The 13,645-nt window shown below is 44.3% G+C and overlaps 1 long non-coding RNA gene across 2 annotated transcripts in view; it reads right to left on the bottom strand.

The window, feature by feature from the left end:
* LOC310660162 overlaps positions 1 to 13,645 on the bottom strand; it is a 70,806-nt gene that overhangs the window by 11,456 nt on the left and 45,705 nt on the right. Inside the window, exons 2-3 of one of the 2 annotated variants that reach the window (XR_014503258.1) lie at positions 12,286 to 12,354; positions 6,231 to 6,341 (exon numbers count right to left, since the gene is read on the bottom strand). This is a non-coding gene — a long non-coding RNA (uncharacterized lncRNA). Of the gene's footprint in view, positions 1 to 6,230; positions 6,342 to 12,285; positions 12,355 to 13,645 lie in introns of those variants that run through there. The other variant, XR_014503257.1, reaches the window with a different exon arrangement.

Raw genomic sequence — 13,645 nt, forward strand, 5'->3', positions numbered from 1 at the left:
TCATAGTGGAGAGTTTTGACCAAACGTGATCTACCTGGAGGAGGAACCAGCAAGCCACTCCAGTATCCCTGCCAAGAAAACTCCATGGACCCTTGCTACTAGGGGTCCTTTAACTGGAAACTGAAACCTGGGATCTTAGCACCCTTAGTGATGATGTATAAAGGGAGAGAAGGAGGGGTGGAGGCTCACTTGGAGCAACACCATTATTCCAAGAGGCCACATTCCCAAGCCTCTCTCTGTGAATATTGAATAAAAATGGATGGTAAGATTTTTCTTGTCCATTCCGGGCAACCTGCCATGTGGGTTGGTTTCTCTGCTGCCTGAGACTGTGGCCCTTTGGGTGTTGCTGAATTTCAGCCCCAGACAGCATGGTCAATGTTCAGGATGATGAGAGTTGGAGTTCAACAGCATCTGGAAGTCCATTGGTTCTCCATCTCTCTTGTACGACATCCTTTGTGCACATCAGAGATTCTTCAAATGTCATAGTACACTTCAGACATTGGTTCTTTAGGTCGGAAGGCATCGTGATAGACATTCACCTCCAGCTGGAGTCAAAAGTCCATTTTGATTCCCCCCACCCCACCCCGGCAGGAAATACATATCTATATCTCAAAGGATCCATTGTCCCACATCTCATAAAAGTATCAGCAATTCCTGTAAAATATGTATGTGCAAGTGTTAAGATTCTGTGTATTAAGCGACACACGGTGTTTTGAGCAGAATTTGAGACAGGGTATAGGGAGAAAGGACTCACATAGTAGGACTCTAGACGGATCTGAGTTGAGAGGATGGTTAATCACTATGCAACACTAAGCACCATGCTAAGACCCTTATGCCAGCTTCTGTAGATCATTGCTTCAAGTCCATTGTTCATAGCATTGGGCCATGAAGCATATTCTAAGAATAAGGCACAGTGCCAAACATTTTGAATCAAAACAAGCAGATATTTTCACTGTGAAGTGTAATCAAACATATATTACAAGCATCTTCTGCTGATGTGCCAAGGACCACAAATGACACTCCTTTAATTCCACTTTGAGATGTTCTATTTATTCTAATACCAAGTAACAAAAGATGCTTTGCATTTTGAGACTCAAATGTCATCCAGAAGAACAGCAGTTTAAATATGGATGCCTTTAACAGCAAATGACAATGGTGTACATTAGGATTATCTTGAAGGAAAATAACAGATTTTATTTTTTTAGAATAGCAAGCCACAACAAGTCCAGTTACTGCTGCCTGGGGCCATTGCATATTATTAAATGGTAAGAAATGTAAATCCTTTTGCCATTTATAAAAGGCAAACCTGGAAAGCAACCCAGAGTCTTCATGTGTTGTAAAGAGAATACACACTACCACCAACGTTTACATAACTGCGCAATTGGGAAGCAGATGCTGTAGGAAGTGAAATGAGATAATTCATGTTTTATTGAGGTTATGGGACAGCAAGGCAAAGGAAGCTCATATCACTTAAAACTATGCTAAATAAGGGGCTGTGGAAAGAGTTTGAGTTAGAAGGAGCAGTTTATAATGCAGCATCCTTTGGTAGCTACTGTGGTTAAGCCTTGTGGGAGCTGCTAGTTATGGAAAAAAATTTCTTCTGGCTTCCTGCCCTGGACTCTTTTAATTTTCTCTGCATCTCATCCCATACTGGCTGTTCCAAGTGCCCCTGCTAGAGAAGGCTTGTGGCCACGCTGAAATGACTAATTTATTTTCCCCAAAGAAAGAACATAACATTCACAATGTCTACAGCCTCACATTCCTGGCATTGGGCAATTGGGACAGATTAGGGATTCTGCTGGTTTGCTGTCCGCCTCGCTGCCTAGTATTCTTCCTGCTTGAGCTGACAGAGCTGGTCTCAGAGGCAGTGTTGAGGCCTCCCAGATTGCTGGTTTGGGGGCACTTCAATATTCATGCTGAGGCAACTGTCTCTGGGGTAGAAGAAGAAGAGTTTGGATTTGATATCCCGCTTTATCACTACCCGAAGGAGTCTCAAAGCGTCTAACATTCTCCTTTCCCTTCCTCCCCAACAACAAACACTCTGTGAGGTGAGTGGGGCTGAGTGACTTCAGAGAGAAGTGTGACTAGCCCAAGGTCACCCAGCAGCTGCATGTGGAGGAGCGAGGAAGCAAACCTGGTTCACCAGATTATGAGTCTACCGCTCCTAACCACTACACCACACAGGCTCAGGACTTCATGGCTGCCATGACAACCACGGGGCTGTCCCAACTTGTCACTGGCCTGGTGCATGAGGCAGGCCACACTCTGGACTATGCTTTATCAACTAGGCAGGGAGAGGTGGTTCTGAAAATGGGGGGTATTGACATCAGTCCCTTGTCATGGTCAGATCACTTCCTGCTGAGATTGAGACTTTCAGAGCTTAATTAACAATGAATCACAAAATCTGGGATCCCCACGAAATGGGTGTCAAAGTTTTGCAATCGTTTTGCAGAGTTTTGCAGCAAAACCCCCACGTTTTGCAGCAACCCACAAACGGAGTAATTGATACATCAAAATGTAGCTAATGCCTCCAAACCCAACATTGTCCAATTTACTCCATACTGGCGCCAAAGTTTTGCAAAAGTTTTGTAGCGTTTTGCAGGGGAAAAACCGTATTTTGCAGTGCCCCACAAATGGAGCAATTGTTGGAAAACAAGCCTCTTTGGGAGAGACTGGCATCTCTCCCAGGCTCCCGGCTTGTTTACTGGTGACCTCCCTGGCTGCAATCCCCACAAGTCCAGGATAGGTCTCAATAGGCGACATCTCCCAGCGTGGGAAAATGCACACCCCCTCCCTCCTTGCTTCCCTAGCAGGGAAAGGAGATAGCCAGAAATCTATTTACATCCTTTTATTTCTGACTTTGCAGCACTACATAAAACATGTCCGATCAGTTCAGACTTCAGCAAGCAAGTGACAAAGACTTCCTTTACAAACGCAACAGGAAGGTCTCAAATTACACACTGGACACAGACTCCCAAAGCCTGTGAAATTCCAGGAATTTACTTTCCCACAGCTAGCCATATCACATGATGTCAACAAGCTGGCTGTCTGCAGCTGCAATGTTCTCATATTGTAACAGCAATACCCACTCAAACCCAGGTGTGAATAAACTTTGGCACCATTTTCGAGAGGATCCCAGATTTTGGGGTTCGTAGCTAATGAAGCCAACTTTCAGCACCTTTCCCCCTCTATAGAGGTGTGGGACTTCTGAGGATGGTCTGCCCTTGGAAGCTGATGGAGCCAATGGGTTTCAAATGGCTCTGGGGATTTTCTGGCTGATAGACTGGCCTGTTGAAGCCCTGATCAACTTCAAACTGGCCTGTTGAAGCCCTGATCAACTTCTGGGAATTCTGAATAACTTGGGTTACTGACATGATTGCCCCTGAGACCCTTTCCCACTTCACGGTGCCTGTTTGGCTCCCTGGTATACTCCAAAGCTTAGGGCAAGGAAACAAACAGCTTGAAAGTGAGTAGATGAAAACTCCAGTCAAATGCAACTGAACAGTGGTTCATTATTGAACCTACCTAGCAGCAGTAAAGGCAGCAAAGAAGGCATACTTTGTGGCCTCTATTGCATTCTCATTGTGCCATCCCGCAGAGCTTTTCCAGGTGGGGCCTTTTACAGTCTGGCCTGAAGGAGATTGACAGAACTGATAGCTGGCTGTGACCTGTTTGCAAAGCACTTTGTGGATAATATCACCCGCATCTGCTGGGACCTTGACTCCACTGTTACAGCAGATGGATCTCAGGAGGGGTCCAGAGCAGTCATGTTGTGTGTTGAATGAGTTTCAGTTGATAAGACTCAAGGATGTATAAAAATGTGGACATTTGGAATTTGGTTATGTCACTCCATAGAACAGGATACTTCTTCATTCTTCTTTCTTACATCCAGTATCTTGCAGTAGCAGCTGACAGGGAGATGGTGGGACTCACCTAATGTCACTGGTGTCCACCAGGTTGGGGAGGGTGAGGGGCAAGGCAATGGGGAGGTCAACACGGTGCAAATGCACCAGCTAAGCCAGATCAATGCTGCTGCTGGTGTGTTTGCAACTGACCTTCCTATTGCCTTGCTGCAGTAAGCAGCAATGACAGCTGTTGAGAGTTGAGGTGAGTGCTGCTATCCCATTGCACCATTCACTACTGATTGTCAATGTGCCCTGATAGCACTGTGGTCATAGTAATAATGGCATGACCTCACAAACATACATCTAACTCAGTATTGTCTATTCTGACCAGCATTAACTTTCCAAGGTCTGCTATCATCCAGGCCTGCTATTTTGTTACAAGTGTATACCTGGACTGTACAATCTGTACAATCTGACGTCCTTTTGACTGGACACACACTAGGAACCGGTCCTGATAATTTCTGCCTGAAAAGAACATGCTCCACAAACATAGAAAGCTGCCTTATGCTGAGTGAGACCTTTGGTTCATCTTACTCAGTACTGAGACCTTTGGTCCATCTTGCTCAGTACTGTCTACACTGACCAGAAGCAGCTCTCCAAGTTTTCAGATGGAGAGCCTCTCCCAGTCCTACTCTGAGATGCCAGGAATTGAACATGAAACCTTCTTCATGCAAAGCAGATGGTCTACCACTGAGCTATGGTCCTGTCCCTAAGAAACATAATCCTAGGACCCCCAGGTGATGGTACTTCCCTTTGTTGGTGGTCTTACCTCTGAGCTGTAGCTCTTCCCAGATACTAGCTCATAAATTAGATCTGCCTGGTCCTGCCTATTGAGAACTAATGAGTTTACCAAAGGGTTTCTTAATTAAATCACTCTTTTTGGTTTTAATTTTTTCCTGTTCCAAGTAGCTACTGCACCTGAGAAGCTTTATTTTGGGCTGATTCAGTTCCAGGTCCCTTGTCGGTGTCTGAGGAAAGATGAAACCCAGCTAAATAAATTATTTAAATGACGTTAAGGAGCAATAAATCTGATTGCTCTTGGCAGAAGTATGATACAAAGATGGCATTTAGATGAGCTCTGGGAGGGGGGGAAATGTGTATACGAAGATGAAAAGATGCTAAGCACCGTGCCCTGTGGGAATCTTCACAGAGCTATTCACAACACGAAAGTCCAATCTGATTAGAACTTCGAAGCGCGATTGGCAATCAGGGACTGTGTCTTTGGCAAACCAGCTCTTCTGGGCTCCTTTGGAAAAATTGTGTGATGTGCTCGCCTTTTACCCTTTAAGCTCTTGAAGGAAAGCCAGCTGGAAGCCTCTTTAAAATACAGAAACAAGGCAGATAGAGGCTTAGCGGTTGTGTTTGCAGCCCACATTCACGGCTGGTGCATGATTAAGTATCAACAAGCTTCAGCGTTAGGATCTGATGTTAGATAAGCACTCCAGAAATTAGTCATTTCCCACCCTGAACTCGGAACTTCTACAGTGATGGATCATAATCACAAAGAGCTTGACATTCTAGCATGATTTAGCATCTCCTATCTCAGAAGGTTTCACCTCTTAAAGAAAGGTCAAAGTAGAAGAAACGTCATTGTGCAATTAGCAGAAGTGTGAAAGATTTTTAAATAGTCAATATAGGTGTTGGGGGGGAAGTGGGGCTCATCGTAATTGGGACCCCAGCATGGGGAGGGAGGGGCTTTTATCTTTTCTTCTGCACTTGCTTTTTGCATTAGAAACAAACTTTCACTTGCACCGCTGAAAGTAAATGTGGGGATCCCTATGTCAGGGAGCCAATAGGGAGAGCAGGTCGTTCACAGGTCAGAAAGAGAGAGAGAAAAACAAACACTTGACTGATGTACGGTTAGTTTCTTTATTAAGGAAACAGGACATAGAACACACAGAGACTTCTAATGGTTGCTCCCGTCTTAAAGAAGCAGTTGTCCAGACTGGTTTGTAGCTCTCTCTTCACTCCCTAGCCCTGGGTGTCAGGACCCTTCCTCTGTGTTCTTCTGCTGTGGTGTACTCTGAAGGACCCTCTCTGTGCTGCCTGGCTCTTGGCTCAGTAACATGCAAAAAAAAAAATATGCCTCATTCTGGGAGTGCAGGGGGCTGCAAGCTGTCAGCAGAGAAGCTGTCAGAGTGGCTCTGTGGGAGAAGTCTGATTCCTGTTTCTGCCTCTTTGTGTCCCTCAAGCTCCCAGCCTCCACTACTTTCCAGCTCATTCCCTCATCTGGGGTGTGGCCAGTTTCCCACCACCAGGAGCCAGGATCCAAATCCTCTCCCTCCATGCTTTCCTGGGGGGGGGGGGCTTGGTCAGGGGACTCCTCCTCATCCAGCCAGTCCTTGACACTCGATCAGCATCAAGACTCCAGCAGGAGCAAGCGGTCAAGCCCAGTTTTCTCTGCTAGAGTTTCAGTCTGGATTGGAAACCCTGGATCTAAAATGATGATGATGACAACGACAATGATAATAATTCATTCATTCATTCATTCATTCATTCATTCATTCATTCACCATCTATTTGGCCAGGCTCCCCCCTAGCCATTCTGGGCAGCTCCCAACAGAATATTAAAAACACGATAAAACATCAGACATTAAAAACTTCTCTAAACAGGGTTGTCTTCAGATGTCTTCTAAAAGTCAGGTAGTTGTTTATTTCCTTGACATCTGAAGGGAGGGCGTTCCATGGGGTGGGCGCTGCTACAGAGAAGGCCCTCTGTAACCTCATTTCTCACAGGGAGGGAACCGCCAGAAGGCCCTTGGAGCTGGACCTCAACGATGGAGGTGGAGACGCTCCTTCAGTTATAGTGGGCTAAGGCTGTTTAGGGCTTTAAAGATGTGTCTCATCAAAAGTGACTCTAAGAAAGTATTTTATGACAACTAGTGCTTCACATCCATTGTTCAAGAGTCCCTTTATAATTCCTTACGCTAATAATATGAGCACATGCTGCACAGAGCTTTCCAGATGTTTCATGTTGTTAACACACTTTTTAGACATCATCGTTTCGTGAAACATTAATTCAGTTTTACTAGCAAACCAGAGGTTAAACTAACCCCTTTCCAACCCCGTGAGAAGCACGGTAAGTGTTCGTGCGACAAACCTACACACTGCAGCCGACATACTAATGTGTCACAACACACAGTTTGGAAAGCTCTGCTGTAGAGCGTAGTCATACCAAATACCTCACATCAGACTGAAGAGTGTCTAGTGGGGTGCCACAGGGTTCTGTCTTGGGCCTGGTCTTATTCAACATCTTTATCAATGACTTGGATGATAGACTCAAGGGCATCCTGATCAAATTTGCAGATGACACCAAACTGGGAGGGGTGGCTAACACCCCAGAGGACAGGATCACACTTCAAAACAACCTTGACAGATTAGAGAACTGGGACAAAACAAACAAGATGAATTTTAACAGGGAGAAATGTAAAGTATTGCACTTGGGCAAAAAAAATGAGAGGCACAAATACAAGATGGGTGACACCTGGCTTGAGAGCAGTACATGTGAAAAAGATCTAGGAGTCTTGGTTGACCACAAACTTGACATGAGCCAACCGTGTGATGCGGCAGCTAAAAAAGCCAATGCAATTCTGGGCTGCATCAATAGGAGTATAGCATGTAGATCAAGGGAAGTAATAGTGCCACTGTATTCTGCTCTGGTCAGACCTCACCTGGAGTACTGTGTCCAGTTCTGGGCACCACAGTTCAAGAAGGACACTGACAAACTGGAAAGTGTCCAGAGGAGGGCAACCAAAATGGTCAAAGGCCTGGAAACGATGCCTTATGAGGAACGGCTAAGGGAGCTGGGCATGTTTTGCCTGGAGAAGAGGAGGTTAAGGGGTGATATGATAGCCATGTTCAAATATATAAAAGGATGTCACATAGAGGAGGGAGAAAGGTTGTTTTCTGCTGTTCCAGAGAAGCGGACACGGAGCAATGGATACAAACTACAAGAAAGAAGATTCCACCTAAACATTAGGAAGAACTTCCTGACAGTAAGAGCTGTTCGACAGTGGAATTTGCTGCCAAGGAGTGTGGTGGAGTCTCCTTCTTTGGAGGTCTTTAAGCAGAGGCTTGACAACCACATGTCAGGAGTGCTCTGATGGTGTTTCCTGCTTGGCAGGGGGTTGGACTCGATGGCCCTTGTGGTCTCTTCCAACTCTATGATTCTATGATCCAATGCATGGCCCTCAGGGCCTTTTTGGTGGCCCTCGGCTACATCTGACATCCACCCATCCCTCATGCTGCTTTCCCAGAGCTGGGTAAGTGGAGTGTAGGGCTTTGGGAAGGAGGTATGAAGGCTCTGACAAGGTCCTAGAGTCCTCCTTCTTCCTCCCAAAACCTAGCTAGTGCTTTTCCAAATTTGGGAAGAAGCTGGGAGGGCTCTAGTGAAGGAACATGTTACCCAAACCTGACTGTGCAGTCACCCGAAGTGGGGCCCAAATTTCCCCAATTCTTTCTCCAGGGAATCATTAGTTAAAATCCACTAGCTTGAGCTGTATAAACACAAACTTAGCTGCATAAAGAGAGCCTTCCCCCTTATCAGTCCGTGACGTTTAATGCCAGTTAACCTTGCCAGTTCCGAAGTGGAGACGGCAGAGCTGGGGCTTATTTTATCTTGACACCATGATGCACAGACTCTTCAAGACAGAGTCTGTCAGCCCCCACGGCTGGAGATAGAGACAGTGTCAAGGGAAACTCCTATAGCTGAGTGACCCTTCTTACCCCAAGATAAGGAATACAGGAACAGGAACATCCTTTTATGGTCAAGAGTACAGAAACAGGAACATCTGTTTATGGTCATGGATGTCAAACTTACGTGTATAAGCTGACGTAGCTGGATTCCTAGGGAGGGGGCAAGGGGACCAGAAAGGATATATATACTGTGTGAAATCTCTCTTTCTTTGGGCTTGCTGTGGACTGACCACGCAAGTGCCTTTCTGCTGTTCCGGAGAGCAGAAATAAAGAACTCTTTCTCTGAACCAACCTTGGTGTCTTTTGACTCCTTCCTCCCTCTGCGGGAGCAACGCTCACCCAACCAATCGGTAAAGTCTAAAAAGGCTATACTAGGACCCTGCCAGAGCCTCACACCTTCTTCCCAAAGCTTGGTGCCTTGCTTGGGAAGGTAGCTTGAGGGCTTGGGGGGGGGTGGGATCCAATTTTGGCCTTGCTCACCCCCCTCCCTCTGCTGCATGACAAGACAATGTGTGGCCCATGGGTTGTACACTTGGTATGAAAACCTGGGGAGTTCTGCCTCACACTTTCCTTCTCTCTCCCAATCAATTTTCCTTTTGTGTCATGTCTCTCTGAATTGTAAGCCTAAAGGCAGGGGCTGTCATTTTGAGTGAGCTGTAAGCCACTCTGGATGGTCCCTTCTGAGGGATGAGTCAGATTTTTAAAAGGTAATTAAATAAACCTTTTTAGCATCTGTGATACAGACATCTAACAAGATTTATTTGTATTAGTTATAGGCTTCCCTATAGCAAGACGTTCTCTGGGTGTCTCACAGTATAAAAATCTAACAAACAAAACGAGGCAATAAAATAAAATGCAACATTAAAAACACTGTACAAAATAATAATAAAAACCAGGTCAAATAAATTGGAGATGGACAAATAAAGATCAATGGAGCTGAAACAGTGCTAAAAGCTACAACATGATTTGAAAGGTTTAGGAAATTGAGAAGATATTTTCCAGGCACACAAAAAAGACATATAAAAGTAGTTGCCAGGTGAACCTCACCCATTGAACTTCATTCAGTAGCAGCACCGAAGGAATGGCCTCAGATGCAGATCTCAGGGTCTGGTTAGGTACATGTGGGAAGATGTGATCCTTCAAGTATTGAGAATAACCTTAAATGTCAAAACAAACACTTTTAATCAGGCTCAGAAGAATACTGGGATCCCTTAAACCACTACGTGAGCAGATCAAAACACTATATCACTTAACCTCTGGGATTGGCTCACCCCAGTAACATGGTCAGTGTCCAGGACTAGACAAATAGATACAGTCGTACCTTGGATCCCGAATGCCTTGCGAGTCGAACATTGACTCCCGAATGCCGCAAACCCGGAAGTGAGTTGAAATATACAGTGGTGCCTCGCAAGACGAAATTAATTCGTTCTGCGAGTTTTTTCGTCTTGTGAATTTTTCGTCTTGCGAAGCACGGTTTCCCATAGGAATGCATTGACGGTTTTAAGAAAAAGGCGCAAGACATTTTCGTCTTGCGAAGCAAGCCCATAGGGAAATTCGTCTTGCGAAGCAACTCAAAAAACAAAAAAACTCTTCCGTCTTGCGAGTTTTCCATCTTGCGAGGCATTCGTCTTGCGAGGTACCTTGTACTCGGAGTCCAGCAGTGATTTCATGCTCTTTATTGCAGCTTGTTAAAACAGTGATTGAATTGCCCCCCAAACCTCTGGCTTTTATATACATTATTTACACAATGAGTCCCATTTGATTGGCTGATTCTGCTTTCCTCCTGGAGCCTGATTGGTCTTCTCCTGCAAGCCAATCAGTTGTTGCATTCTAGAATCCTATCTGCCTATTGTTCTAGGATCCAAGCTTAGTACATAACAGAGTGTTCTGGTTTGCGAACGTTCTTTGGAACCCGAACATCTGACACGACTTCTGGTTGGCTGCAGGAACTTTCTGCAGCCAATCAGAAGCTGTGCCTTGGTTTCTGAATGTTTTGGAAGTCAAACAGACTTCTGGAATGGATTTTCTTTGACTTCCAAGGTACCACTGTATAATGCTTCCATAAAAACCAAGTGTGATTACTCTAGAGGAGCTCTCAGCTGCATATTTGCCCCTTCCTTCCCCAACCATGAATCTCTTTCGAAGCAATATTCTTTGTGCTCTTTCCCAGACTCTCTCATTCCCGAGGAGAGATACCCGCTAACAAATAGTTCCCGTATAAACGCTGGCAGCCGGAGTTGCTGATTTCACCGAAAACTGTGTGGACAAATGTTCAAAGAAAATGTGTGCAGATGGGAAGGGGAAGTGATTTCTAATTCTGCAAATGTTTATCGACTAATTTCCCTGCTGTTTGTCGCAGCCAAGTCTCAAGCTGTTGACAAGCGCCGTGACAATTCTGTCTTTTATCGTTCCCTTTGGTTTTTTTTTTATTTAAAAAAGGGTTTCTATTAGGTTAAACTTTTGAAGGGTCCCCTGACAAAAGAAACTTGATGCATGGTTTCATCTAATGATTATGTAATTCAGAAGACCATTTGTTATTTGCAACAGAAGAGAAAGTGCAAGTGTGTGTGTGTTGTTTGTGCACAATGTTCATGGCAACATGAGTAGAACCCCCCCTCCTCATCACTGCCAGCTTCTCTGCAGAATGGCTTTTAATTAGAATTCATTTACTAAGTGGTGGCCCATAAAGGGTTTGTTTCTAACCTAAGAAACAATTAAACCAGACCTTTACCTCTCCGAAATATGTTACTCATTTCCCCCCTGTCAAGATACTTAAGCCAGATGGTCCACATTTATTTCACTGGCTTCACCTTTTCCCTGCACAGATGTCCTACTTGTGCAAGTTGTCACTTTGGAGTTTGCTTTTTTTTTGTTTCAGCTGCACTTTCTGCAGAATTTATATAAAGCCAAGCTATTTCATAATAAAGGGCCAGCCTTTGTCTTCCTGCAGCAGACGAACATGACTATTCATCTGGAATTTGTATAGCATTGTGAATTATAGTAATAATACTACTAGTATTTTTTACACCATTTCTATACCACGTGCTCTCTCTTTCTCTCTCTCCGTCTCTCTCTCTCTCTCACACACACACCCTCTCTCTGTCTATCTATCTATCCTCTATTATCTATCATCTATCTATCTATCTATCTATCTATCTATCTATCTATCATCTATCTATCAATCTATCATCTATCTATCAATATATCATCTATCATCTATCATCTATCATCTATCTCTATCATCTATCTATCTATCTATCATCTATCTATCTATCATCTATCTAATCTATCTATCTATCTATCTATCATCTATCTATCTTATCTATCTATCTATCTATCATCTATCTATCTATCTATCTATCTATCTATCATCTATCTATCTATCATCTGTCTATCATCTATCTATCATCTGTCTGTCTATATCTATATCTATCTATCTATCTATCTATCTATCTATCTATATCTATCTATCATCTATCTATCTATCATCTGTCTATCATCTATCTATCATCTATCTATCTATCATCTATCTATGTATCTATTATCTACCTACCTACCTATCTATCATCTATCACCTCTCTACCTCTAAGTAGTGTACAGTAAACTAAAGAAACAACAACCTAGAGAACAACCAGTATTACAGAAATACAGTTAACATAATACAAAGTTACATTAATACGTTCACAGTTCTTTCTTCAGCTTCTGCCCCATTCTCCTCCAGTTGCTTTCCACTTATAGTTTCGATCTTCACGGTCTGGTGAAGAAGGAATAATAGAACCATAAAATTGTAGAGTCGGGAGGGACCCCAAGGGCCATCTAGGCCCCCCGCCTGCTGTGCAGGAATCTCCGCTAAAGCATCCATGACAGGTGGCCATCCAAGCTCTGCTTAAAAACCTCCAAGGAAGGAGAGTCCACCACCTCCTGAGGGAGTCCCTTCCATTGTCGGACAGCTCTTACTGTCAGAAAGTTTTTCCTGATGTTTAAGCTGGAATCTCCTTTTTTGTAACTTGAAGCTTGGAACTTGGAGATTGCAAGGTCTCCATCTAATGGCAGCCTGCGGCTTGTGGAGGGCAAACTACCACCAACACATAACACCTTCCTTGGGGATTTGCAATGGCTGCCCATCTATTAGCAGGCCAAGATTAAGGTGTTGGTAACATGTAAGGTCCTATATAGCTTGGGACCAGGGTCCTTGAAGGAAGAAGAAGAAGAAGAGGAGTTTGGATTTGATATCCCGCCTTTCACTCCCCTTCAGGAGTCTCAAAGCGGCTAACATTCTCCTTTCCCTTCCTCCCCCACAACAAACACTCTGTGAGGTGAGTGGGGCTGAGAGACTTCAAAGAAGTGTGACTAGCCCAAGGTCACCCAGCAGCTGCATGTGGAGGAACGGAGACGTGAACCCGGTTCCCCAGATTACGAGACTACCGCTCTTAACCACTACACCACACTGGCTCTTCTTGTTCTTGCTCTTCTTCTTCCATGGTAGATCACTGTGGTCTGTTGCAGAGCTACTTCTGTAAGTTCCAAAGATATCACAACTCTGCTCCACAGACCCTGATGCAGGCACAGGCAGATGTAGGGAAGTGTGACCAGTTGCACTGGGTACAGAGCCTTGGGGCAACATGGGGGGCTCTGTAACTATTATGTTGAATGGAAGGTGAGAGGCTGGGGGGGGCAAATTTTGGAGTTGCACAGGGAGCCAATAAAATTTGAGACCCTGAGATCCACCACTGGCGTAGGGATTTCGGTGGGGCTGTTTTGTGGTTTAGCATTCCTGTTATTACTAGAAAATGATATATAATGAATGAAAAAGGATGTTCAAAATAACTTTTGTAAAAAACCCAGAAGCTTTCCTTTGGGGAATTATAGGGACTTAAACTGTATAGAAATTCTGCTGCAAGTGTAGATCCGCTTGAAGATGACAGAACAATGGCTCTTGTTTATGTATCATTCTCCACTTTGTTTATTATTTTTGCAATTCAGAAAATGGTATATGGTATGATTGGTGGAGTTGTTGTTTTCTAAATGTTTCTTGATGTCGCATA

The sequence above is a fragment of the Podarcis tiliguerta genome (genome assembly GCF_965153285.1).
Source record: "Podarcis tiliguerta genome assembly, chromosome: 11".
In the NCBI taxonomy this organism is placed as follows: Eukaryota; Metazoa; Chordata; class Lepidosauria; order Squamata; family Lacertidae; genus Podarcis; species Podarcis tiliguerta.